This window comes from Vespula pensylvanica, chromosome 2, assembly GCF_014466175.1.
Source record: "Vespula pensylvanica isolate Volc-1 chromosome 2, ASM1446617v1, whole genome shotgun sequence".
NCBI lineage: Eukaryota > Metazoa > Arthropoda > Insecta > Hymenoptera > Vespidae > Vespula > Vespula pensylvanica.
The window spans coordinates 13177080-13202023 of NC_057686.1; the positions used below are offsets into that span (position 1 = coordinate 13177080).

General features: G+C 41.8%; 2 protein-coding genes across 2 annotated transcripts in view; one reads left to right on the forward strand and one right to left on the reverse strand.

Annotated features, from left to right (window-relative positions):
• Positions 1 to 24944, forward strand: part of LOC122626904 (autophagy-related protein 16) — a 336905-nt gene that overhangs the window by 242264 nt on the left and 69697 nt on the right. The gene's annotated exons all lie outside the window — the stretch shown is intronic.
• LOC122626903 overlaps positions 1 to 24944 on the reverse strand; it is a 156739-nt gene that overhangs the window by 107029 nt on the left and 24766 nt on the right. Inside the window, exon 2 of the mRNA XM_043807477.1 lies at positions 11804 to 11919. The gene's annotated coding sequence lies outside the window, so the exon portion shown is untranslated. The remainder of the gene's footprint in view (positions 1 to 11803; positions 11920 to 24944) is intronic.

Below are 24944 nucleotides of genomic sequence, written 5' to 3' on the forward strand. Positions count from 1 at the left end.
CGTGACGTCGAGCTTCGTCGAGCATGCTCGTAATTATATGGTAATAATGCGAGTTGTGTTACAACCACGGACTACACGATAACAAGACCGATGAAGGGACCCTGAAAGGGACAATGCTAGACAGCGAGGGGCTGTCTTGTTCAAGCCTGTTTCTATAGTCATCGTGACGTTCTTACGCAAAGAAAAAGTAAACGAGATTTTACGATAAATCTCTGGTGATAAGCGTAAATTGGATTCCAGCTTTTCCTGTCTTTTTCTTTTTCTTGACATTCTTACTATGTCGCGAACATTTAATTATAGTGGATCATAGATTCTTGAAGCTTCCACGTAAGGAAAAAAACGAATGGAATGTAACGAAGTATCAAGCGAGTCTTGACACATCGTGTCTCTTTCTCTATCATTGTGCACGCGTTTAGAAACCGTTTTGAAAATAAGTACAAGAGAAAAACACGTATGGTTGCGGTTGAAAAGATGCGACCGTTAGAGTAAAAGAGAAGAATACAGAGAAAGAGAGAGAGAGAGAGAGAGAGAGAGAGAGAGAGAGAGAGAGAGAGAGACAGAAAGAGAGAGAGAAAGAGAGAGAGAAAGAGGAAATAAGCTGACGACACGCAAAGTCTCCGTGTGCTTCCGTGTCCGGTGATACTTTCTTCGCGGGAGTCGACATATTACAGTCGCCTGCATTTCTCGCGAAGCGAGATATGCAAAAGAAAGAAATAAAGAAAGAAAGAAGAAAAAAAGAAGAAAGAAAGAAAGAAAGAAAGAAAGGAAAGAGAGGTATAGAAAGAAAAGTAGAGTTATTCGTAGAAAGAGAGGTCGTCCCTCGCTTTGCATCGCGTTGCACGCGTTCTATGCCACTCGTGCGGTTTGTACCGTTAGCCATACTCTCTCGCAGCGAGCCTTTGAATATTCTCTTCGATATTCCTTAGAAGATAGAGTCCGCGGAAGCGAGGGTCATCGTGTTCTTCGCCGATTTCGAGGCACTCCTCTTTGCGAGATCGTGCTCGGGATTCTTCTTGCTCAAGCCGATCTACGGAACGTTCAATAAATTTCTCAGTGCTTTATCCGTCAGAATGTAGCGAACATAAAAAGATTGGAAAGAACATAAAAGCGCAATCGCATAATTACGCCCATCTGATGATATATGTACATACAAGGTGTGTAAAGTATATAGGCGGATAACTTCGATGCATAAAAACAGTACAAAAGGAACAAAAAAAGAAAAAAGAAAAAGGAAAACATTCGCGTCAATTAAGAAAAGTATTTTTAAACGAGTAAAAAAAAAGTTTAATGGAAACACCAGATCGCAGACGATCGTATATATGTATGTATGTATGTATGTATATATATATGTATGTATGTACATATATGTGGTCACTTCTCTGAATATGGAGAATTCTAATTCAAAAACAATGTTATAGGACGAACGTTTGTATAAAGTTTTACTTGTTATTTTTGTATGGAAAGTTCGCCCTCCGGAGTTACGCTTACGTATTATGAGTCCAGTATATGGTACATCCCGTATATACGGCCTCGGGGAGGTGAAAGTTAACGCGCAACTTGTAATACGTCGTAAAAATGAAATATAACGTGACGACGAGGAGGACTAGAAGAGAAACATCAACGCGTTCCGAGGAAGGTCGAAGCATGGAAAAGCGAGTCGATAGTACTTCGCGCTTCTTCTCTTCTTCACGGGCGAACGATGTTCAGATATGCGGTTTGCTAGCTATGGTCTATGTTCGAGCTACTACGTGAAACGGACCGACGGACCGACGGATCTACGGACAAACGAACAGACGGACAGACGAACAGACAAACAGACGGACCGACGGACGGATGGACGGACCAACCAACGGACGGACGTGCGCGGACGTTAACGACGGACATGCCACTAAACGCGCAATTCACGGCTACTTGCCCGCCGATTGTTATCATCCCACTTGGCGTCGAGGCGCGTCGCGCCGTTACGGAACATCGTTCTCTTCTACTCGCCGTTCTTATCACACGCTAATTTTTCGCGCATGATTTTAATCTTTACGGCTATGCTTCGCGTATCGTACTTCATTAATTAAAGTCTCATCGACGCCCTATGCTTAAGATTTATCTTAAACGTTTTTAAAACACTCGTTATTAATGATATTTCTGTTATGTTAAATATTCGATAAAGATATGACAGTGAATGTTTTCTCTTCTTCCTTTTTTGTTTCGAATTTTTAATAATAACAATTCTCTTTCTCTCTTGTTTCTTTTTCTCTCGTAAATTTTCAAACACTAGTTAAACATATCGATTTATGTACAATTATTTAAATGTTCAGTGAACGCGTTAATCATAGAACACGCGTATATGACGATCGATTTTCGGGTTCATCGCGTTTTCCGATTTTAATTTTTACCATTGCTGTATCTTCTCTGATATTTTCTCGCTGAATAACGAAAGAGAGAGAGAGAGAGAGAAAGAGAATGAAAGAAAGAGAGAAAAATAGAAAGAGATAGAAAGAGAGACAGAAGACCGATTCTATCCTACAATGTTCACGGGATTTAATAAGCGAATCAATTTGAATATTTACAAGATTTATAAATCTCGCAATATACGATCTAAGGAAGTCGACGACGTGTACGACGTACACGTAGCCGCCCTCCACGGCCCTCAAGTGCTGCATTCGGAGCGTACGGCGCATCTACATATATGTAAATGTATATAGTGCATCCCCATATATACATATGTATTATATAGCTGCAAGTGCCCTTTCATTGTACGCTTACCGTACTTTCTTTTCTTACCGCCTTCTTCGTTCTTTGCCCAGCCATGGAGTACTACTCTAAGTCGATGATACTTACGCTCGTTGATACTAGAAACGCGGCCACTGATCCTCCTACTACATACATACATACATATATATATATATATATATATATATATATATCCGTATATACACGATAACCCGATATATGCATACCTAAATACTTAGCTATGTAAGCGAGTTTCGTATTACTTCGACACTTGATTACGTTTCAAGGGATATGTCAGTGCTACCTGAACCAATGATTGCTCGCAACTTTCTTTCTCAATTTCATTCATCTTAATCAACGTTGTATTCGTTCGTATTCGTTCGATATTAACGTATAATAGATCCTTTTGTTTGATTTTATTTACTAACGTCTCATTTCACGTCTATACGTGTAAACATTTAAGAAGTATCGCGTAAACATTGACGCGAAGATATTAACAAGTCCATCCCCCATCGAACGTTATCCCCTTAATCCGTTTATAGAATTAAAAGTCCGATAAATCTGATCAAGATTATCCATTTATCTCCTTTTCTTTTTCTACTGATCATCCCCATCTTTCACCCCACTGATCACTTTTATCGTACGGAAGGATGAATGAAGAAAAGATCATCCTACTCTATCTCGTCTTCTTTCATCAGTTTTTATTAACTTGTCCTGTTTGTTTACTCGTGTATTTTATTCATTCATCTCGTTTGTGATTAATTATTTGCAATTTCATCTACTTAGTCGACTATCTGTCTCGATGCATTCGAACGTCAAAATGGTTTCAACGGTACGAAATAGGCACTTATGGAGGATGTACATGCATATGAGCGGGTTTCCGAAATTTACATGGGTGTGTGCGCCCTCGTATACAATACGAACGTTTATCGAAGGTATATATAGGTGTGGAGGTGTGGTTCTTCGACCCCATATTGCGCAACTACTATCGAACGGTCTCTTGCTACTCGAGAACGTGGTGTGGCGTAGAGATAGGAGAAGAGGGTGGAAGCATGGGAAGGGAAGAAGATATATATATATATATATATATATATATATATATATATTGGAGAAGCGGATGGCTGTGGCTGAGGAAGAGGAAGAGAATCGAGAGAGAGAGAGAGAGAGAGAGAGAGAGAGAGAGAGAGAGAGAGAGGGAGGGATGGAAAGAGGGAGGAGTGGAGAGGAGAAGAGCGGAGCGGAGCGCGTCGTTTCATTTGTTTGGTGTTCCTTCGGGGTATTAGAGAACGTGCCGACGGTACGTGGTATATCCGTATAGACAGCACACCTAATAGAAGCAAAGCAATCTGATGAAACCAATAAGCGTGAAGGAATGCAGGGTACCTTCTTCTCGTCTTCCCTTGCCTTCGTTTCAGGGACCCTCCGGGTCGTGCCTTCTCTTCTCGCCTTCCTTCTCTTTTTCTTGGTGTAACTTCTCCTATTATTCGGCTGACTCCCTTCTTTTTCTTATCTCTTCGTTGCTTTCCCGTTCGAGCCACTCGCTCCAGCTTCTTTGGGATAAGAAGAACAAGAAGAAAAAAGAAAAAGGAGAAAAAAAAATTGAAGATCCTACGATTTGTGTAAACTGAGAAAAAGGATAACGAGGAACATCGGAACAACCCAGAGTACCGTGTCTTGCTGCTTGAGACGTGGCGAGCCTCTCGTCTCTCGTGTCCAGCCACGAGAAGGAATTATGATTTTTCTATCGTACCGTTTTGACGTTGAGATCTATGGAATCCGAGAAGAAAGAAGATAGACGGCCACCTTTAAACGGGAAAGAAAAACATCAAAGTGGATGGAAAGGAAACGTTTCATCGTGGTTAAAGTAACAGACGGTGGAATATTTGAATATGATATTTAATCGTTCACGGACTTAAAAAGTCTTCTCTGACTACTCCATCTTTTCTCGCGATATTCGCCACCTCCATCACCCGACTTCTCTTACTTGAGAATATTCTTCCGACTAACGCCCAAGATGGTGGGGTGTCAGTAGAGAGTTTCTCTTTATATATATATATATATATATGTAGGTGCGTATATAAAGGAGCAGGAAAGATCCAGGCAAAGTTCGTTTGGTCGGGCCGTAGTCCTTTTTCTTTTTCTCTTCCTCTTTCCTTTTCTTTCTTTTCTTATTTTTTTCTTTTTTTTTTCCTATCGCGTTCGACTCCCAGATTAATCTTCTGTCTCCTCTTAGGATTCCCTTTTGCCACTCGAAGTTTCAGGTTACACGGTAAATGCGAGAAAGATGAAGTATATAAGAAAAGTAAGAAATGAGAAAGAAAAGAGAGAGAAAGAGAGAGAGAGAGAGATGGATGGATATATATATATATATATATATATATATATATATATATATATAGAAAGAGAGAAAGAGGGAGGAAGAAGACTACCAACGACTTCCTGTCTCCAATGTCTACAAGATCCGTCTTACCTCTTTATTTCGTTTCGGTTCGACACTCGCGAATGACACGGACATTCTTTTGCGAGTCACTGACGTTTCCTTCGTACTACTTTCTCGTACGGCTCTCTATTATTCTCTTAATCTTTTCTTTTTAAACTTCTCGACGTATAATATTGAATACGATAATATATCCATACGTACGTACGTACGTATGATCAACATTCGATGGTAAGAAACGAGATATCTGCATTTTAAAGAAAGTTCATCTAGGCATGATCGAAGAAGAAGTGAAAAGAAGAGAAACGATAATACCATTCTTTCGGAATAATGTTATTCCGCATCTGAAGAGTGGATAAAAGTAGGTTCTCGGTAGGTATATATACTACTTATCGAGGAAAGAAATGGTTGGTATTGATTATGCAAGGAAGCGTCCAATAAAGAGATAGCCCAAAGGCAATGAGAGTTTGTAGCGACTACCGTTATTACTGTGGAGCCGATGGTCCACGTTCCGACTTCTTAGGAGAAACGACTGGCCATTATCGGTTGCTGCACTTTTCTAGAAACGAAATTAAAGCGAGCTTTATTTCGAGTCTTCCTCCGTTCCAATGATCGATTCTACCTCATCTTTCAATCGACGCACCTTCGACAAAAGTAACTTCCAAGAGGAGAATCTTTCTGATCTTGAAATATACGGGACGTTTCGATATTCCATTTGGAAATTCTGAAGAAGAAATTCGTCGTCGCATCAAGTCGATTAGTTGACACAGCCGACGGTATTAAATCGAGAGTATTTCTCTTGCTTTCTTCAAACGATTATAGGAACGTTCTCATTAAGTACACCGAGTAGATCCAGCAATCTAACTTGGAGGAAACGCTCGCGGTGAACTCTAATTGGCTGACGTGTACAGACCGTAGATTAGAATCGCTCCTTTATTTTCGGTGATCAAAAGCGATCCCGCGATCTATCGGCCACACACTCCTCCCCCTTTCTCCGTCTCTCTCTTCTCTTCACACAAGATGTTCGTTCAAAGAACCGACAACTAATCCAACTAATCCAAGAACATCTCCTTCGAGAACGAAGATCGAAAAGCTACTTTTTGTCTAGATAAAAGAAAAAGAAAAAAAAAAATTCGATTTTTTCATTGAGAAAACGCGTAAAGTTTGAAAACGAGTACCGAGATACTTGCACGAAGGAAAACTTGGCGCACGTACGTACGTACAAGTTTTGAGGGAAGGAAACAACAGTGAGAAGGAGCAGGAACGCCGGCAGGACGATACGCAGTACGCGCAGTGGTTTTCTTGTACCGGGCAATGGGTGTAATTTCACGGTACCGCCGGTGCAATTCGCGCTTTCGATATGCCACAATTTCAACGCGTACCGTTACGCGGATTCCACGAGACGGAAGGTAAGTTGGTAGACGGAAGGAACGTAGAGAAAAGAGGAGAAGAAAGAGGAGAAGAAGAAGAATAAGAAGAAAAAGAAGATTCCAAGGTAAAGTAGAGGAGAGTTCAAGCGAGTAACAACGCGCGCGCTCTAGACAGATGTAACGTTGAAAGTGCATGTTTACTGCGCGCTGCACTGATGTAAGCTGTCGGCTAAAGGAAGAAGGGTAAAGGTAAGAGAGAAAGAGAGGGGAGAGAGAGAGAGAGAGAAAGAGAGAGAGAGAAAGAGAGAGAGAGAGAGAGAGAGAGAGAGAGAGTGTATGTATGTGTGAGGGGGGCCGGAGGCGAATGAGTAATAGTCGACGTATAAACGCAGCATGTTACACCAACCAAAGACCAATGGTTCGGAGAAAGGAAGAGATAGAAAGAGGGAGAGAGAGAGAGAGAGAGAGAGAGAGAGAGAGAGAGAGAGAGAGAGACAAGTATAGTCTTCGCATATACTAACAAACACGTTCAAAAAAAGGGTGTCGCTTCCGGCGGATGCATGCATTGTTTCAACAGAGAAAGAAATTTTTTTCACTCTCCCTCTCTTTCTCTCTCTTTCTTTCACTTCTCTATATTCGCGTAGGAACGTATCAATTGCATGTTGCGCGATTACATTACCCTCGTTTCCTGAAACAACGCCGATGTAACAATGTCGTCCGGATTCATCTTCACGAATAACACAGAACGTCGAAGTTCACGAGTTTGATGAGAAAAAACTCGAGGTAGTCACAAATAGAGTCGAAAAGTATATTCTCGGTCTCGTATCTCTCGGGTTCCAGGTTGTTCTCTCGATTTTTATAATATCTTATACTTAAATCATGTTTCTCTTTTTTCAAATATACAAATTTCGTAGAATAAAAGAAAAAAGGAAAAAGGAATTAATGCATAATTCGTTCGTTCGTGTGCGTTTCTGTGTGCATCACCAAGCGCGCTTGACGAAGAAGGCAAACCGTAATCCATGCTCGAATAAATCCTTCGTTCCAGATCCGAGGCTCTTACTTTCTTTCCCTTCGAGAAATTCATGATACTGTTCTCCGCCGCCCTGGGAATATGCTGATTTTATGACTTAGCCGTTGCGTCGGTATGCGGCCATATTTTTCGAAAATCGTCACTACCATAAAGTACGTAATCGCGTCTCAATTTTCACTTTGAAAGGCGCACCTAGAATCTTCCTCCCGCATTCTACGAGCTCTCACCCTACTACTATTACTACTACTACTACTAGTAGTACTAGTACTACTACTACTACTACTACCACTACTTCTCTCCACCTCGTCGTTCTCTTTCTCTCGCTGTCGGATCGTTTATCCCTCCCTACTCTTACTCCTCTCACCTTTCTTCCCTTTAATCGCATGTATTCTCCGGCCGCACCGTTATTACATACTTTGCACGTTACTTTCGCGCCCTCCGTACCTCTTTTATGTGCTTTATTAAACGACGTTTAACCGGCCATGCGGCCATCTTCCACACTTGCTCCTTAAGGATTACGGCTGTTATCCGGCAGAAATGATATCAGTGTAAACTGAAGCGAAACGAAGTGAGCTCAAAAAGTACACACAGAAAGAGAGAGAGAGAGAGAGAGAGAGAGAGAGAGAGAGAGAGACAGGCAAAATAGTCTTTTTCGAAGAACAATTACTCCGTTCGAATTAATCCGCTTTTCTCGGTAGCAATTTTTTTTTTCTCAACGATCGACGAACGATTGTCTTCGTTCGTTCGTTAATACAATTTCGTTTGGTGATTACAAATAAATACTAATGACCGTATTTCCAGTGTAAATAAATCGCCACCGGGCGAACTGCTATCGTAGAAATTAACAGCCACATAAATTATCAGCAGTAGCATCGGGGCAACCCGCGCGAATGAAATATGCATCGGGAATACTGATCAGTCCATTCGTTTTTGTAAATCCGAATCTATATTTCAGGCAGACGAGAAGGGCTCGCTCGTATCGAAAATATGTCGCTCGTTGTGTATCCTCTTTCGGTAAATGCTCAAATAGTGTCATTCGATTTGTAGTAGAAAAATCGTATTATCAGAAGAGCTGAAGGATCGACCAGAAAAGAGCTACGAGATATCTTGCCGGTAAAAGGCAAAATAATCGTCCCAGCTAAGGACAGATAAGAGATGTCGGTCAGGAGATGAAAAAGAAGAATCTATGTTGGAAAACGTTCACGTTAGTGAAAGACACTTTTGGAACGTGTTGCCTTTCTACGTCCTTTACGACTTTTTAAGAAGTCACAACAAAGTTCGACAGGGAGTTCTAACAACACAATGGCCCCTCGAATCCTTTCCTTTCCTTTCCTTTCCTTCCGTTCCCTTCACCTTCCTAGTTTTCCATTCAGTTTCTATCTATCGACTTTCAACGCGTTTTCGTTTTCACATTATTTTACCGATCGAACGTCTTTTTGATGTTCCTCGTCGAAACAGCTCGATCCTTTTGTTCGACGATTATACTCGATAAACTTCCTCGGATAAGCCACTTCGGTATTATCCTCGCGCTAAACTCTATATTTAACTCTCAAAGTCTAAACTCATTCATAGAGAAACAAAGAACGTTGGCAAATCCGAACGAAAAGAAACTTTACAAATTTTAGATCCTTAACGAAAATTTTTCTTCGAACACGTGGACCGATACAATCAAAGGTTATTGTCTGTCCGAAGAAGGTATCGACTTTTTACGAACGGTTTCTCTTTATCGGCCGATCGATCCCACGATATTTTCTCGAGCTGCAGAAATTCTCCATTTCTGAAAATTCCAAAAATTGCCGGCTCTTCGAGAGATCGACAAAATCTATACCTATTTTATATCACTCTCTTAACTAGATATTCACTTTTATTCGCTTGCAAAGGAGAGTTTCTATCTATAGGAAGAAGAAAGAAAGAGAATATGGTATAATAAAAGAGAGATAGTTTAGTTCGTCGGACAGCGAGCAGCATGAAAACGACGTCAACGTCAACGATGTCAACGACGGCGTCGTCGCCAGAGGCGCACAACCATTATCACTAATTCTATTCGAAAATCTACATACCTACTTTGTATTATAGTCAACTAAATATTCACTTTTATTCAGTTGCAAAACAGATTTTCTATTTATAAGACAAAAAAAAGAAAGAAAATGGAGTATAATAAAAGAGGGATAGTTTAGTTTGTCGAATACGAAGCAACATGAAAACGACGTCAACGTCGACGATGTCAACGACGGCGTCGTTGCCAGAGGCGCATCACCACTGTCACTAATTCAACCCCAACGAGTTGATGCTGACCGATAATAATATTCCATTACGGTAGGCTAAGGCCGTATATCACCGGTCGTCACGCGGCCCTTTCCCTTCGCGTATCTTCCACGAGCCGATAGCATCTACATGAGGCGTTAATTACGTACCGTTCTACCGCGTTACACTGCCACTCGAGATATCTCGAAGTAGGGGTGGAAGAGAGAAGCTAACATAAGCAAGGAGCATGGAGATGCTTGACTCTCTTTATCTCTTTCTCTCTTTCTCCTTCTCTCTCTCTCTCTCTCTCTCTCTCTCTCTCTCTCTCTCTCTCTCTCTCATCCCGTTCATCCTTTGTACTCCTTTCTCTTTCGATTTTCATCTTCGTTCCTGAGAGATGTGCTGACGCAAATATAAGATCAAATTCCCAAGCTTATGCAGGCCTACCGCACACACGTTGCGCTACCGTCGATCGTACTCTCTGTCTTACGAAAGGGAGATAAAGAGGGTCTACTCCGAGACCGGAGAGTATAACGAATCGTCGTGTAAGTGTCTCGAACGACACTGGCAAAGCGGTACACGACGCCTAACGTAATGGCCAAGGATCGAGTTTAGAGATGCTTGAGATTGCGATAGATACCGAAAGATGTCTGCTCTTCTATCTACTTATCTCTCTTCGCAGAGAAAGAGAGAGAAAGATAAAAAATATGTCCGGCATCCTGCATTGGTTTCTCTCGTTGAGATATCGCCGCTGTAAGAAGAGAACTCCAGCTTGAAATTTATTTCCATCTCTAAGACGAAACTCTCAGTCTATTATGATATTCACGATCACTTTAATTGCGAATTTAAACGCAACCAAAGCTGGATGGAACGCGGAACGATTTGTTATTATTCTACCTTTTCTATATCACATGTATACGATTAATAATACATCCCGAGGTTATAAATTATTTACGCGGGATACGTACTCGTGCGAAATGATACAGCAAGTTAATCGATTAATTTCCAAGCGTTCGTGTTCCATGCTAATAAGAATTATACTTCATAAATAATTCTTATTCACATGAAATAATCGAATAATTCAATAATGCACGAAATCATTCTTTTCGATATTTAATATCTGCTATAATATCATATCTATCATATTAATATATATATATATATATTAATATTATATATATATATTATATATAATAATATATATATTATATTATATAATCATATATATAATATTAATATCATTATTAACGTCGGTTCATAATATATATACAAATAACATTAAAGTATATAACATAGAGATTATCAAAACATCGGCTGTGAGCGATTCTAAGAAACGTAACAATAGAAAAGAAAGTAAATAGTAGAGATCGAACGAAAAATGAAAATGTTGAGGTCTCATGTATCCTGGTAGGTACGTACGGCCATAAACGACGATATAGTGTTGGTCACGAGAGAAATCAAAGTGTAGTAAACGCGAGGAAAAAGTTCGTATCGTACGTCAAGATGTTGAATCGTTCGAGACAGAGGAGAGTTTTTTTTGGTCAACGTGTTACGACCTACGTAGGAAGGTTCGTTTATTCTTTAAAAGAAAACAGGGGTAAGGAGGAGAAGAAGGATGTAAGGGTGAAGGGGAAGAGTGTAATATCTCGTCGAGACGGTACAGTTGCGCTCATAAAGATCGTCATGGTATCAAAACGATTCGACGATCGTTCAACGATACGTAGAGCGGTTATCGGTGAACAGTGATGGCGATGTTTCTTTACGATCGACGCGGACGGTGGTCCTTATTGTTAGTCGAATTGACGATAAATTTCCAAACATCTTACTAGCGACTTTGACTAGCAAAATCCTGGCGAGTTACGTCGTAAAACTCGATCGGTTAGATTCGGACATAATTTCTAATCTACCGTCCCGAATAATTCGTCGACATTGTAACGGAGTAAAAAAGGTAGGATATAAGGAAGATCGTAAAACGTTCGATTTTCATTGACTCACTGTGAACGATGCGTGAATGGAAGTCGCTTGCTTGGATCTTTCTTCCGCTCCTCTTTTTCTTTCTTCTATGCTCCTCCTTTTCTTTCTTCTATGTTCCACTTCCTACGACGACGATTCTACAATCACAAGAGAAAAACGTGGATAGTAACGTATGTCGTCGTTCGAGGTAAAACGTAAAGGCGAATAAAAGTTTCTCTACGATCTCGATTTTATATTGTATGTCTCCTCCAATTACTTACTAAAACGTTTGCAAGTGCATGGAAAAATCGATGAAATCCTTTTATCAGTTCTATCGAGCGTATAGCTCAAGAAAGTATCGCGTACCTTGCATATCCGTTCGCGTCTGAAACTAGACTGACATGACTTTTCGATCACCTTCAACCGAGCTCCCTGTACTCGTATCCCGTGCCCAAGCTTTGTTTGTTTTTAGAAAATACACAAAAGCGCCAAGCACGATGTACTTTGGATATTGTTGACAATTCGAAGTCCTTCGATTACAATGTCGAATACAAAGCGGATATTTTTGCGCTGGAATATAGCGTCTTATAAATTTTAATAAAACTTTATAACAGGCCTTTTCTCTATAACGATTTATATCGCATTATCCGAAATTCGATTTACATAGGCCGAACGAGCATGGGAATCGCTCGCACGTTTCTACGTACTGTCAAATTCTCGATGTTAGGCTGAAAGAATCGCAAGCAAGAAAAGCAGGAAAGAATCGTAAAATTTTTTTACAATGATGCATGGCTCTTCCCAGGTGTCTCTATTATTACAAGAGAACGGCATGAAAGGCTAGAATTTAAATTCTTTTCGCTGCTTCACGAAAAATCTACATTAAAGAAAGTGAAAGAAAGTGAGGATGGAAAAAGAAACATTAATTCCCAGTTCTCCATTTCTCAACGGACGCGTAAGGAGATGCACGTTCGAACGTAGTTCGGGATTCATATTCCTCGTACGTAATAGTAAAGAGGTCAGAAGGTTTCCCTGGATAGGACCAAAGAGCCAAACGAAAAGCTAAAGAGAGAAAAGAGATAGAATCAGAAAGAAAGAAAGAGAGAAAGAGAGAGAGAGAGAGAAAGGAGAGAGAAGAATCGAATAAATTTTCATCCTATGCGCAAGACGGTAATGGAAGAAATGGAAGAGCACGCGTGGCTGGATTAATAAAGTGCACGAAGATGAATCGTTTGGCAAGAGACCGGGTCTACGATCGTAATCAAGCAAAAAGTCATTTTCCCTAACAATAAGTTCTCACTAGAAAGAATTTAATTTTTTCAAGTTTCAATTCCAAGTGGCTTGAATCGAATTGAAATCTGATTGTTTTATAGAAAAACGATACCAATACGCGAGTTATAATCCGCGAGTAGTTACTTTGGATGAATTTATAAAAAAAAAAAAAGAAGAAAGAAAGAAGGAAGGGAAACGATTTGAAATAGGTATACGATCTCGAAGCGTTGGATCTAAATCAGGTTTTCTGCTTCGTTAGCATAGCGCGAACGTATCGAATAGTCGGCGCGAATCGTTCGTCGGAGACCATCGTCTCGTTCGTTTCACGAGTCAACTCGTGGAAAAAGAAAGCGTAGGAGCGCGAGTAGAAGAGGTAGAGTAGAAAGAAAAAAAGAGAAAGGAGAGTCGATGGGGGTGAAGGTGGGAGGGAGTTGGTGGGGACATGGTGTGTGCCAGAGCGCGTTCGTTGGATCGATAAGGCGTTACTTTACGAGACGGTCGAAGTCGTTCTCCTGCGGTGGCTATAACGGTAATAACCGTAACATTAATAATTAGGATCGTGGAGTATGTAACGTGCCATCGGCCGACTAATGCGCCCTGAGAGACTCGTAAAAGGAAAACGTTACGAAATCGAGAGACGTCGTTGTGCTAGCAAGGGATTTATCTCCGTCTCATCTTTTTCCTTCTCTCGTTTTCAAAGACTTTCGTCCTTCTTTCCTTCATTCCTTCCTTCCTTCCTTCCTTCCTTCCTTCCTTCCTTCCTTCCTGTTTTGCTTTCTTTCTTTTTCTTTCTTTTTTTCTTTCTTTCTTTCTTTCTTTTTTTTTTGTTTCTTCCTTTCTGTCTTTTTTCTTTTCTTTCTTCATATTTTTCTGGCGTGTTCTCTTGTCCTCTCTTCCTTTTCCTCAAACACTCTGGCAAGTTACCATCTCTAGCAGTAGTTTTCTAGTTTTTCCGGAGGACACTTCGTTCCCTCAAGAAAATCAAGTTGAACTCTTCTCGATACAAATTGCTCGGACATCTTGTATCCCCGTGATTTACCGCCCTTCTCGGCTCGTTCGTATTTTAACTCATAACGATCGCTCTATTTTACGCAAGAATTACTTTGTTCGAAAGTTAACGAAGATATACTTGTTAAGAGAATATATATATATATATATATATATATATATATATATATATATATATATCTTTCTAACATGTCGTTCGAAACGAAGCACTACTAGGTCTAGTAAGATCGAACTCGATCGGAATTGCGATTCGGAAAGCCTTTGACCAACGAATTCAAACGTATAAAGAGAACGAAAGGCAAAACGAGCTCGAATAGTGCGGGTGGACGAACAATACGATCATCTGCTACGGCTGATTCGTTCTCATTCGATTTCTACAGCAGGTGTACTAGGACTGGACGGTAGTACTTTCAGAGAGTGGGATTCGCGTGCACGTGTGTGTTATACGAACAATGCTTTTCCACGAAACGCATCTACCAGATCCAGTTTCCTTCGCTAACGGTGCGAGAAAAGACGAGATCGAGAGGGAGAGAGTGAGAGAGTGAGACAAAGAGAGACAGAGAGAGACATAGAAAGAGAGAGAGAAAGAGAGATGCAGGACTAGCCTTCCGCACCTCGCTTGCATCGTCATTCGATGCGTAACTACGTCCAATTGCTGCCGTTGCTATAGCTCGCCCGCCGAACCTTCCTGGGAACTCACCGAGCCGTGGAGCTCTAACAGTGGTCGAACGAAGTAAGAACGAATAAGAAGAAGAAGAAACAGAAACAAAAGAGGAAGAAGAAGGAGAAGAGGAAGAGGAAGAGGAAGAAGAAGAAGAAGAAGAAGAAGAAGAGGAAGATAGAAATGAGGATGGAGATGGAGAAAAAGGAGGAGCAGGATTACAGCTGGACCGTGGTTTATAGCGCAAAGTGCACCAAAGAGCTCGCGCACTACCATTTGCCAAGTGACATATGTTCCTCAAGAGAAGTCGCTTGAAAATCCGACCTTGACTTTACCAGTGTAAAATCCATCGCTTCGAGAACGAGGAGAATGACTTTGGACTCGTACGCGACCTTGCTCCTGAACACTGATTTAATTTTTTATATTTTTTCTCGTGTTTCGTCTCTCTCCTTCTCTTTTTTACGAACTTCGCGCTTTAATTCCTCGATCGTCTGTTCTCATTTGGTTTTTTTCTTTTTTTTTTTTCTTTTTTTTTTTTTCTTATATGAGCCCGATCTATAATAGTCTTCTTCATAGTGTAAAGCACTCTTCATCATTAACGATTTCACCGTTGAACGCTTCCGAAGAACGTTCCAATGTTCGTTACGGTCGTTCGCTCGTCCGACAGATTTAGGAGCCAGGCGACAGCTCGTGTCATCGCGAGAGTCATTAAATCATGAAGATTAAAGTTTCACGCTCGTAAATGCGAAGTATTCGAGGTATTAATCGTAGGTATGGCACGCGCGTACCTAAGTTTTCTTTCTTTATTCTCGATAACCTTTTATACGGTGCAAAAATTTCGCCGCAGAAACGTCGCCGCGGTCGAGGCGAAGATGTAGCCGCCTTTCGAAGACGGCACCGACTTGCGCTTATGGCGAGCGCATAACGTGGTTATTATAAATTCTCTAGTAGTAACCCGTCGAGTAAGTAGCTGCGTTCTCTACGTACACGGATAATAGTCTGAAACGAGCAGCAAAAGGGCGAGGTCAGCTTGTCCGTCGCATATTAAAGACAGCTCGAGCATGTATACTCCGGCCCTAACCGCATCCGAGGCCCTATGTCGCGCGAGAAGGGCCAAGGAATGTGCATGCAGGAGTTGCCTTTCTCTCTCTCTTTCTCTCTTTCTCTCTATCTCTTTCTTTCCTCTTTAAGTACCTCGTATATCCGGACTTATTGCCGTGGCGAACTATCGGCGATTACACGGAAGAGATTTCTTCGAGAGTTCCTCCCTTTCCAATCTCTGTTTCCCTCTATCTCTTTTGATCTTTTTTAAAATAATTAACAAAATAGAAAGATAAAATGTATGAGGAGAACGATAAAAAAAAAAAAAAAACAAAGATGAAACGTTTAAAGTTCGAGTAAATGCTAAAAACGCGACCGAGCGTGATAATCGTTCTGTTTCTCGTACTCCTTGCTCCGTTGTAATTGCCTTACTCAACCCACGAAATCCCGGAGCTTTGGAACTTTCCTCGGTAGTCTTTTCGCCTAACTGCAAAAACGTCGTCCTTTGACACGTACGTACACGTGTTTACTTGGAAACTTTACTGAAAACTCGTCACTCTATTTTCATCTCGCGAAGATCATTCGGTTTATTCTTTGGCGAGTTTCACGACACTTCGTTTACTCGCTTATATCGTTCAAACAAGAGCTTGTCTTACATTTATAGCGTTAAATAAGTCTTTCAGTTAGATACGTTCAAATTCGGGCTATTAAATTTCGTATTAATTTTGTTTGGGAACAATTTCTTAGTCTAAATTCGAAAGATGCTTCTTTTCTTTTCACTCATCTTCTTATCATCGCAATGATGTGTATGCATACGTTATGAAGGATTTCGCTTCCATCCTTTCTCAGCGTTCCAAACGATCGTTATAAGGCCTTCTACCAGTATGTGTCTGTATCACCGCATATTTCTTCGCGTTAATTACACGACGACGTCGTCGACGACGACAACGACGGTACACACTCCGTTTCGTCTCCGAAACTCGTGCGTCGCGTTACCCTTACAAAAAGGCGTTAATGAACTACCCCGATACAACTTTGAGGTGATTCGGGTGTGCAAAGTAATATACGGAACGCCTGTTGTGACACCACAATTTCTAGGTACTTCCAGCGACATAATTAACGTCACGTGATCTCTAGGAAGCGCCTTAATATCGTTATCGGTCAAAGTACACCGGTAGGTGCTTTGTACCTGCCACGAGTTCAATACCGCGGCCGAAGTATACGTCGGCGGTTGACCGTAAAATTAGTGGGACGCCCTGCCAACTTGTCTCGAGCAAACTTGAATCTCCTTTGCGAGTGGGCTTCCTCAGTTACGTTACAAACTTTCAATTAGACGCCTTCTTTGAGAGAAAATAGTTTAAGGAAGAAAAAGAAAATTTTCTAATACCCACCGATCTCTATCTCTGCATACCGGTATCGAGTAAAAATATCGAAGGAAAATTTCTAATTCGTCTTGAGAGTTTCGTCGAGACTCTTTTTTATCTCTCTCTCTCTCTCTCTCTCTCTCTCTCTTTTCTTCAACTATCTTCTTGCTCGAAAGCTCGAGAAGACGAATAATGCCACTTTTGAGTTCTCTCTTTCCTCGGAGTTCCTTCCTTGCGAAATATCAGTCCTTCCTCTTTTCTATCTCTTTTTCTCGTTCTCTTTACCTACCACCAGCTGAAAACTCTTCTTGCTCTCGCCTTCTTAGACGAGGTATCCCGCTCATAAGGCGAGCACTGCCACGTGAAATTTCCATAAAGAGCGCCGACCTCCAGAAGTATCCGTACAAAGGATTGCTTTATGAATTTCGCGCGAGATCTATCCGGCCGAGACGTGAATAATATGCACCTGCTGCAACCGTAGAATGAGCTACGTGCACCGGTTCGTATTAACCTCTACAGAGGAGAAGTCACGTTTCTACCGAATATTCGTCCAACTCTTCGCCCTTTACCTCTAACCCTACCTCTTCCTCATTTTCCTCGTCCAAATTCGCCTAAATTCTGATTTTCCATGCGCCGAGTTAAAGTACCGTCCCGTAGACAGGACTTTCGTTGCCTAAACGAACATGTACTACTCCACGATTAAATACTGAAACGAAGAAAAAAAAAAAAAGAAAAGAAACTATTGCGATTCTTTTCGTTCTTGCTAATTCTCTCGTCCCTACTCTTTGCCTAAAGTCTTTTACGTTTCTCTTGCTTCTTTTTGTCTCCTTTTTTTCTTTTATTCTCTCATTTTTTTCACGAGGGAAATGCAAAATTCACTGTGCCGAAGGATATACTTTTAAGGATCGCATTTCCTCAGTGTATTTATATGAACTAGAAAATAAAAATAGAGAGAAGAATATTATCGTAACTGGTACTCTCATTAAATTAAAAATGTGTACGTTACTCCTACGGTGAAACTATTAGATCACATTTATGTTGATAGTAATTAAAATTAAAATCTCTGGCTTTGTGAGAATTATAGCAGAGCTGCAGTTTTGGAGAATTGATTCTAATTCGTCTAATTTCGAGAAAATGATATATTAAATGGTTCGAAGAACAGTGGAAAGCTAAAAATTAACGGTACATGAGATTAGAACAAGTGATTGGTTGCAAGTTACGGTCGATCTAACTGCATACATTTGGCGAACGCGGAAACGACCTTGTCTTCCCACGCGAAAGCTTTCGATCGACGCGATCGCACGTGTGACACTGGTTGTACGAGTGAGCGAGCGAGATAACGACATAAAAAAACGATTGGAAAAGAGAAAGACAAAGAGCAACAAAACGTTCTGAGAATATTTAACTATAAGCGATTCAGATAAGTAGAACGAGAGTTGTGAAAAAAAATATTGATTACTCGCGACCACTGATAAATATAGATTGCACGGTTATGCACGGCTCTCGGTGCATCTAAGTAACGGTCGTATTCACTGACTCGACCGCTAGTCGATCCAAACTCGTTGCATAATAAGTGGTCTCTGCGTAATCGTAAAGTGTCGAGTAGTAGCAGGAGCGAGGGGAGAGAGAGAGAGAGACCAGTCTTTCTAGATGAAAAGAAAAATCGATAGACAAGATTCTAAGAGATAAAATTCCAACGTAGTTTTTTCGAAACGCGTTTGACGAACATAATTCAATTACCAGCGCGTGAGCGATCATCGATGATTTTTTAATTTTTTCTTGTGAAAAGTCATTAAAAAGGAACGTAATACTTTCAGTGGTACTTCGTAACGTTAATGACAATGAAGTTCTCTCGGAGGAAAATGAACGATCGCTTTCTCTGTTTATTCGCGGCTTATCTACCTCGCGACACGCGCGAGCACTTAAGCTCGATCTTCGTGCGGCTAGAATCATTTTTCCAGCTACGTTCAAATACATCCTGACGTCGAGTGTTTTCTATAGACTCAAACGATGATTTTTCTACGAGTTTCCATTCGACGAAAGGCAAACGGCATATCTATAAAATCTTACAAAAGCGAAGAAATGCTTCTTCGTTTTGATAGATCGTCGATAGATCTATTTCTTGTTTTCTTTACGAATACGTTCGAGTTCGCTTGTTATTTCGGGGATATCTCGTAACTTTTGAGATTATTTCGTGCGGTTCACTTTCTTGTCGCGGTAACAAGAAACAGATAGAAACAAAAAGGAGAGAGAGACAGAAAAACAAAGAGAGAGAGAGAGAGAGAGAGAGAGAGAGAGAGAGAGAGAGAGAGAAAGAAAGAGAGAAAAAGATCGCGGAAATAAACGAACAGACAATGGTTATCCGCTTGTGTATAAGAAACAACTCACTTGTCGTTTTACTCGACCCTGGTACGCGGGCGGATTGTTCCGAACAACATTATGCCCCGGTAAATGTCGTCGTATCGTTTAACGGTACAACACCGAGGGCAACCTTTGAAGCACGTTGTCGTTGTGTCGTCCACGCCAAGAGAGTCAGACGCCTTTACGAGTTAACGCTTACGAACCGCACGCATTTCCCATGCGAGAAAACTCTCGACCTGTATGCAGATAATACGTACGTACTACTACATATATCCGTCTAGCTGGTCAGCTTGAATCGCACGCCCACGAGAACTCAGGATTAACGATCTTTTATTGTGAGCTAATCCGACAATCGATAGGGGAAACGACTAGTAAGGTCTAGTTTAGCAACTCAGACTTATTTTCACCTTGGACTCGATCTTGTTAACCCTCGCCTTTTTCCCGGGCAACGTCGATAAAACGTTATGGATCGCACCAGAGAGAAATAACGGTCGGCATGGCTTCGAGGCGAACTTTCCGCAACTTTTAACCGGCCGATATCCGCCTTCCCTGATAATTCCTATCCTCGTGGAAACTTCTCCAAGATAGAACTAGACTTCTTCCATAAGCTCTTTCACGTCTTTTCTCTCCTCTCGTGTCGTTCTCCTCATATATATATATATATATATATATATTTCGACACGTTCCATTGAAAAATCATGATATACGAAGTGTCGACTTGAATTTACACTTGGTATAGAGTCGAGATTGCGAGACCATGACCACGGTCACGGGAAAGGAAGTCGTCGGTGGGCCTCTGCGCGAAGGTGTAGCGACAAACGAGGAAAACCAGACTAACTGGACAAACAGGAACGGTGTACGTCGTTTGCCAAGAGAAAGAAATGAAGAAAAAGAGAGAGAGAGAGAGAGAGAGAGAGAGAGAGAGAGAGGAAGAGAGAGACAGATAGATAGGAAAAGAAACAGAGAAAACAAGAAATAAAAGAGAGAGAGAACGAGAGAGAGAACATTATCGGACAAACTTTAATTTCCTTAATACGTCTGTCTCTCGAGATGCCGAGAGAAGCAATTAAAATTCAACGAGATATCGCCTACTGGCCTTGCTCCTTTCTCATCCCCTCTACCTTCTCCCTTTCCTTCTCTTTCTCTCTCGAACTCTCTCTGTTTCTTTCTATTTCTTAGCGACCTTTACCGTCTCCCTTTCCGCTCGTAATTCTCTGAAATGCCACGTGGTACTGACCCGACGCGACCGCTGTCCAGCCTCCAATTTCCTCCCGTTACCTCCTATCTGTACCGTTGTCGCCTGTAGAAACACACGAACGTGTACAGAGAGAGAGAAGGAGGGAGAGAGAAATACACACACATACATATATACATATATTCCTATCCTCGTGTTGTACCGCTCCTGTTGTCGTCGCCTGCGACCCGACCTGGATACACGCGACAGGGGCCAATGGCAATTACGATTATGGACCTTCGAGAGCAATGTGCGAGGTACTTCGATCGCTAACCGTGCTCTTAGCTACGAGATCGATTTCCCCTTCTCCTTTCTCATCTATCCTCCTCCTACGTCTCGTCCTTTCGTCCCTGGTACTAGTCTCCGATGTAACGAAACACACGAGACAGTCTCCCCGTTATTTTAAGTAATTGAAGACGTACCTTGGTACATAGACGGAGACTCGATTTCTCGGATTTCACCGAGAGTTCTTTTACGAACGGTTTCAAAGTGAACCACCAGACGCTTTCGAGTCGGTCGTTCGTTACATTTCTCGCTTTTCTTTTCCTCTTTCCGATCTTGGAATTTCTACTTGTAATTATGATGCTAGAAAAGGGTTTGACGTCTGTATCCTTCGGGAACGCGTAATCCATTAGATAATACCTCTCTCTTGGCAGACGTTTACGATATTATGCGGCTCTTATCGACTCCGAAGGTTTCACCGGAAGAACGTACTGCGATGACGACGTTATCTAGTATTAAAGTAAAGCCGTCAGATTTAAGGTAACGGATACGGTACAGGCCGCTCGCGTTCGCTTAACGCGAACATCACGATCAACCTTAAAGGCAACGGTGAAGCTCGTGCCAAACGATAGAGACCAGCTATATATCTCAAGGTACACGGAGAAAATTGAATTAAAGTCACTTAAGTGTTTACCCACGTTCTCAATTATACACGATGAACCCTTGGCATCGAAATAATTATCTTTTGTAGTCCGTTATACTCCGGTACATGTAGGGGACGCAGAGAGAGAGAGAGAGAGAGAGAGAGAGAGAGAGAGGGAGAGAGAGAAAGAGAGAATAGAATAGAGATAGAAAGACGGATAGAACTTAGGTCGAATCGAGTCACACAAACTCACGCATACACACACACACACAAACACACACCACGATATGCTGTTTCTCGTCGTCCTAGCCTTCTTTCTTCTACTTCTTCATCTCTTATCCACCTTTCTCCTCAACATCCCTTGCTTCGCCCTCTACGTGAAGCGACTACTACTTACATTGGCATCGACTAGGACGACATTCAGGATGGCACACGATATTATACCTATACTCGGCTTATCTCTCGTCTATCGAACGTTACACTGACCGCCTCGGTAAATTTCTACGACGAAGGAGAGAAAGAGACAGAGAGAAAGAGAGAGAAAGAGAAGAACCAAGAGCCATCTTCGATCGATAGGAAGTGCGCAGTTAACTCTGATGTAATAATTACATGATTTTCTAAGGCTCTCGAGCACTCTCGGTGGGTCGCGATCCCTTCTCGGAAGTACGGGATCGTGCATTAGGAGGCATCCTGCCTCCTAATACCGAACGAAGAACACATTGATAGAAGCGAATACACATAGATGAAAGCATGAAAGACCCTTGTGTGCGCGAGCGGTTTCGATAGAATATCGAGATTTAAAGATGGTTGGGAGATACGGGACGATATTAGTCCCTCGATTCGTTACCATCGTTTCAAGATTATGTGCTTGTTCTCCATTTTACGAATAACGGTCCACTCTTCTTCTTTCTCCTCCTTCCTCCTTCCTCCTCCTCCTCTTCCTCCTCCCCTTCCTCCCTCTCCTCCTCCTCCTTCTCGTTCTCTTCTTTCTTCTCCTCGTTTTCCATCGATATGGTGCCCCGATCTTCGGTCTTAACTGTAAAGTCGATTCGCGAACTATCTTCTGGATGAATACCGTTTTGCGAGAACTCGCTTCGAAACGAAATTATTATCTCTATGAAACGTGGTACTTCGGAAAAGGGTAAGAGATACGTCGAAGGATGAGAGGAGAAAATCGGGGAATATCACGAGAGGTAGAGCGGTTCAGGAGACAAATATTGACTCCGGGTGACGCGAAGAGCGAAACGCTTTCGACTTTTAAGGGAACGTGAAAATCGGTGAAATGTGGAGGGAAAAGTGAAAGAGAGAGAGAGAGAGAGAGAGAGAGAGAGAGAGAGAGAGAGAGAGAGAGAGAGAGAGAAAGAGACGTACAATGAGGACAAGATGGGACGTAAAGGAGTCGAAGAAGTGGAACGAGGGACGCGTGCATCGAAAATGTGGAAAATGCACGGAAAAGGAATTCTAGCTACGAAGATACTTTTGAAACACGCTTCCGCTTCGATCGTCTATCCTTCTCGATCCTCTTTTACGTTCCTTCGTTACGGGTGTTTCCGTCCCATCGGCTAGGAGTGCCCTTACTTTCATCCTTCTTCATGTCTTATTTTTATGCGTTCTATCTCGTTATCGTGCTCGGGCTCGGGAAACTTCGGCGCGCCTAAATTGAATTTTTGCGTGAGAAAACATTTTTGCCCGAGTCAAGGAAAATACTCGAAAGAACGAATTAAAAATGTTACTTGAAAATGCAAATAATTCCAGCTGGTATTTAACGAGCATTGTCGGCGGTCGTACTAATTACATTCGACCCTCTAGTTTTCTCTTTCCTCTTCTCAACGTAGGGAAAAGCAAAGTTGAAAAAGGTTCTCTGAGAAAGAAAAAACTCGAGAAATATTATCTCGTTTTCCTTCTTATTATTCGGAGGAGAAAATGTCTAAATAATAACATTGAATTATTTATTCTGCGAGAGATGGATGGACAGAGAAGTTTAGCTCCACTGGTCTTAGATTTACTCGCACGGGTACGTTAATGTGGGAGGAGGTTGTTGGGTTCGGAAAGAAGAGGAAGATGGAAAAGGGTAAAGAGAGAAAAGAAAAGAGTTCTCCTTGGTTTCGCGTTATCTCCGAGAGTGCGCATACATTTGCTCCACGAAGCAGTTCCGTTTTCTTTTCTCTCTCTCTCTCTCTCTCTTTTTCGTTCTTTCTCTCGCTTTTTCTTTCTTCGTTCCATCTCTTTCCTTTCTGTACTCGCATTTGCAGTACCATTGCCCGCGCGCGTACCATTCCCGACCGGTAGACGAACCTAACTGTTCCGAATCGTTGCGATAATTTCGAATCTCGCATTCAAGGCGACGAGATATCTCTCTACTTTCCTCTCTTTCTCGGATCTTCGTAGTTTCAATGCACCGACGCCTTACCGTCTCTCCTTTTTTACGCGGACGACCGCACGTTCATTCTCATCCTTTACCTTCCTCCTTCGTCCCCATTCCGGTTCTGGCCGCGAACGAATCAGACGTATAATGCTACATTGTTATAACGAGAAATTGCACCGCAGCGATATGTGACTGCTTCGAAGATGAACGAGAAAGCTCGTAAAACGGAGGGCACGACCCATGAATGGAACGAATCGACTCCTCTTAACCGCTAAATTTTTCGTACGATACTCCTCGTCCGTCTTCGTCCTATCTCATTTCTCCCATACGATCCTTTTATTTGTATTATTTTACCTTCACCTTTCGTCGTTATCTTTCCATTTCCTAGATCTTCGATCACATTGAAACGAATGGCGGAAATTCTCGTATTGTTTATTAGCGGAAACAATGTCGGACCTTTCTTTCAGTTTTACAAAAACGAACGGCATTTAAAAGCCGATGGAAAGACCGGAAAGTACCGTAAGCTTTTACGTTGAAATTGATCGCGGAGAAAGCATCGAAGTTGTGCTCGAAGGATGAAAAGTACCCTTAAGTACCTCCATCCTTTGAGTCTTTAATAATCCACCTCTCTGGCGGCGAACTTTGCGCTCGTTACGATCTTTCTCCGCTTCCTTCGACAAACAACTTCTAGCTTCTTCTTCTTCTTCTTCTTCTTCTTCTACTTCTTTCTTCTCCTCCTACTCCTCTTCCTTCTCCACCCTCGGAACATATACATCCTGGTACACGGTGGAGTCGCATTAACGTAAAACATCGTAACAACGTGCGATCGGCGTTAGAATCCGATGCGTCCTCTTGCTTCGCGCGAGTGCGAGCGCAACTACGAGCGAGCTTCTTCTTTCCCTAACAACCTAACGCGCCGCGGCATCTAACGCTCTTTCCTTGGGACTTACGGAGTTAATGACGCCATCCTCAAGAATTATATTCGTCGAGATCGTGCGTCGTACTCTTACACGTT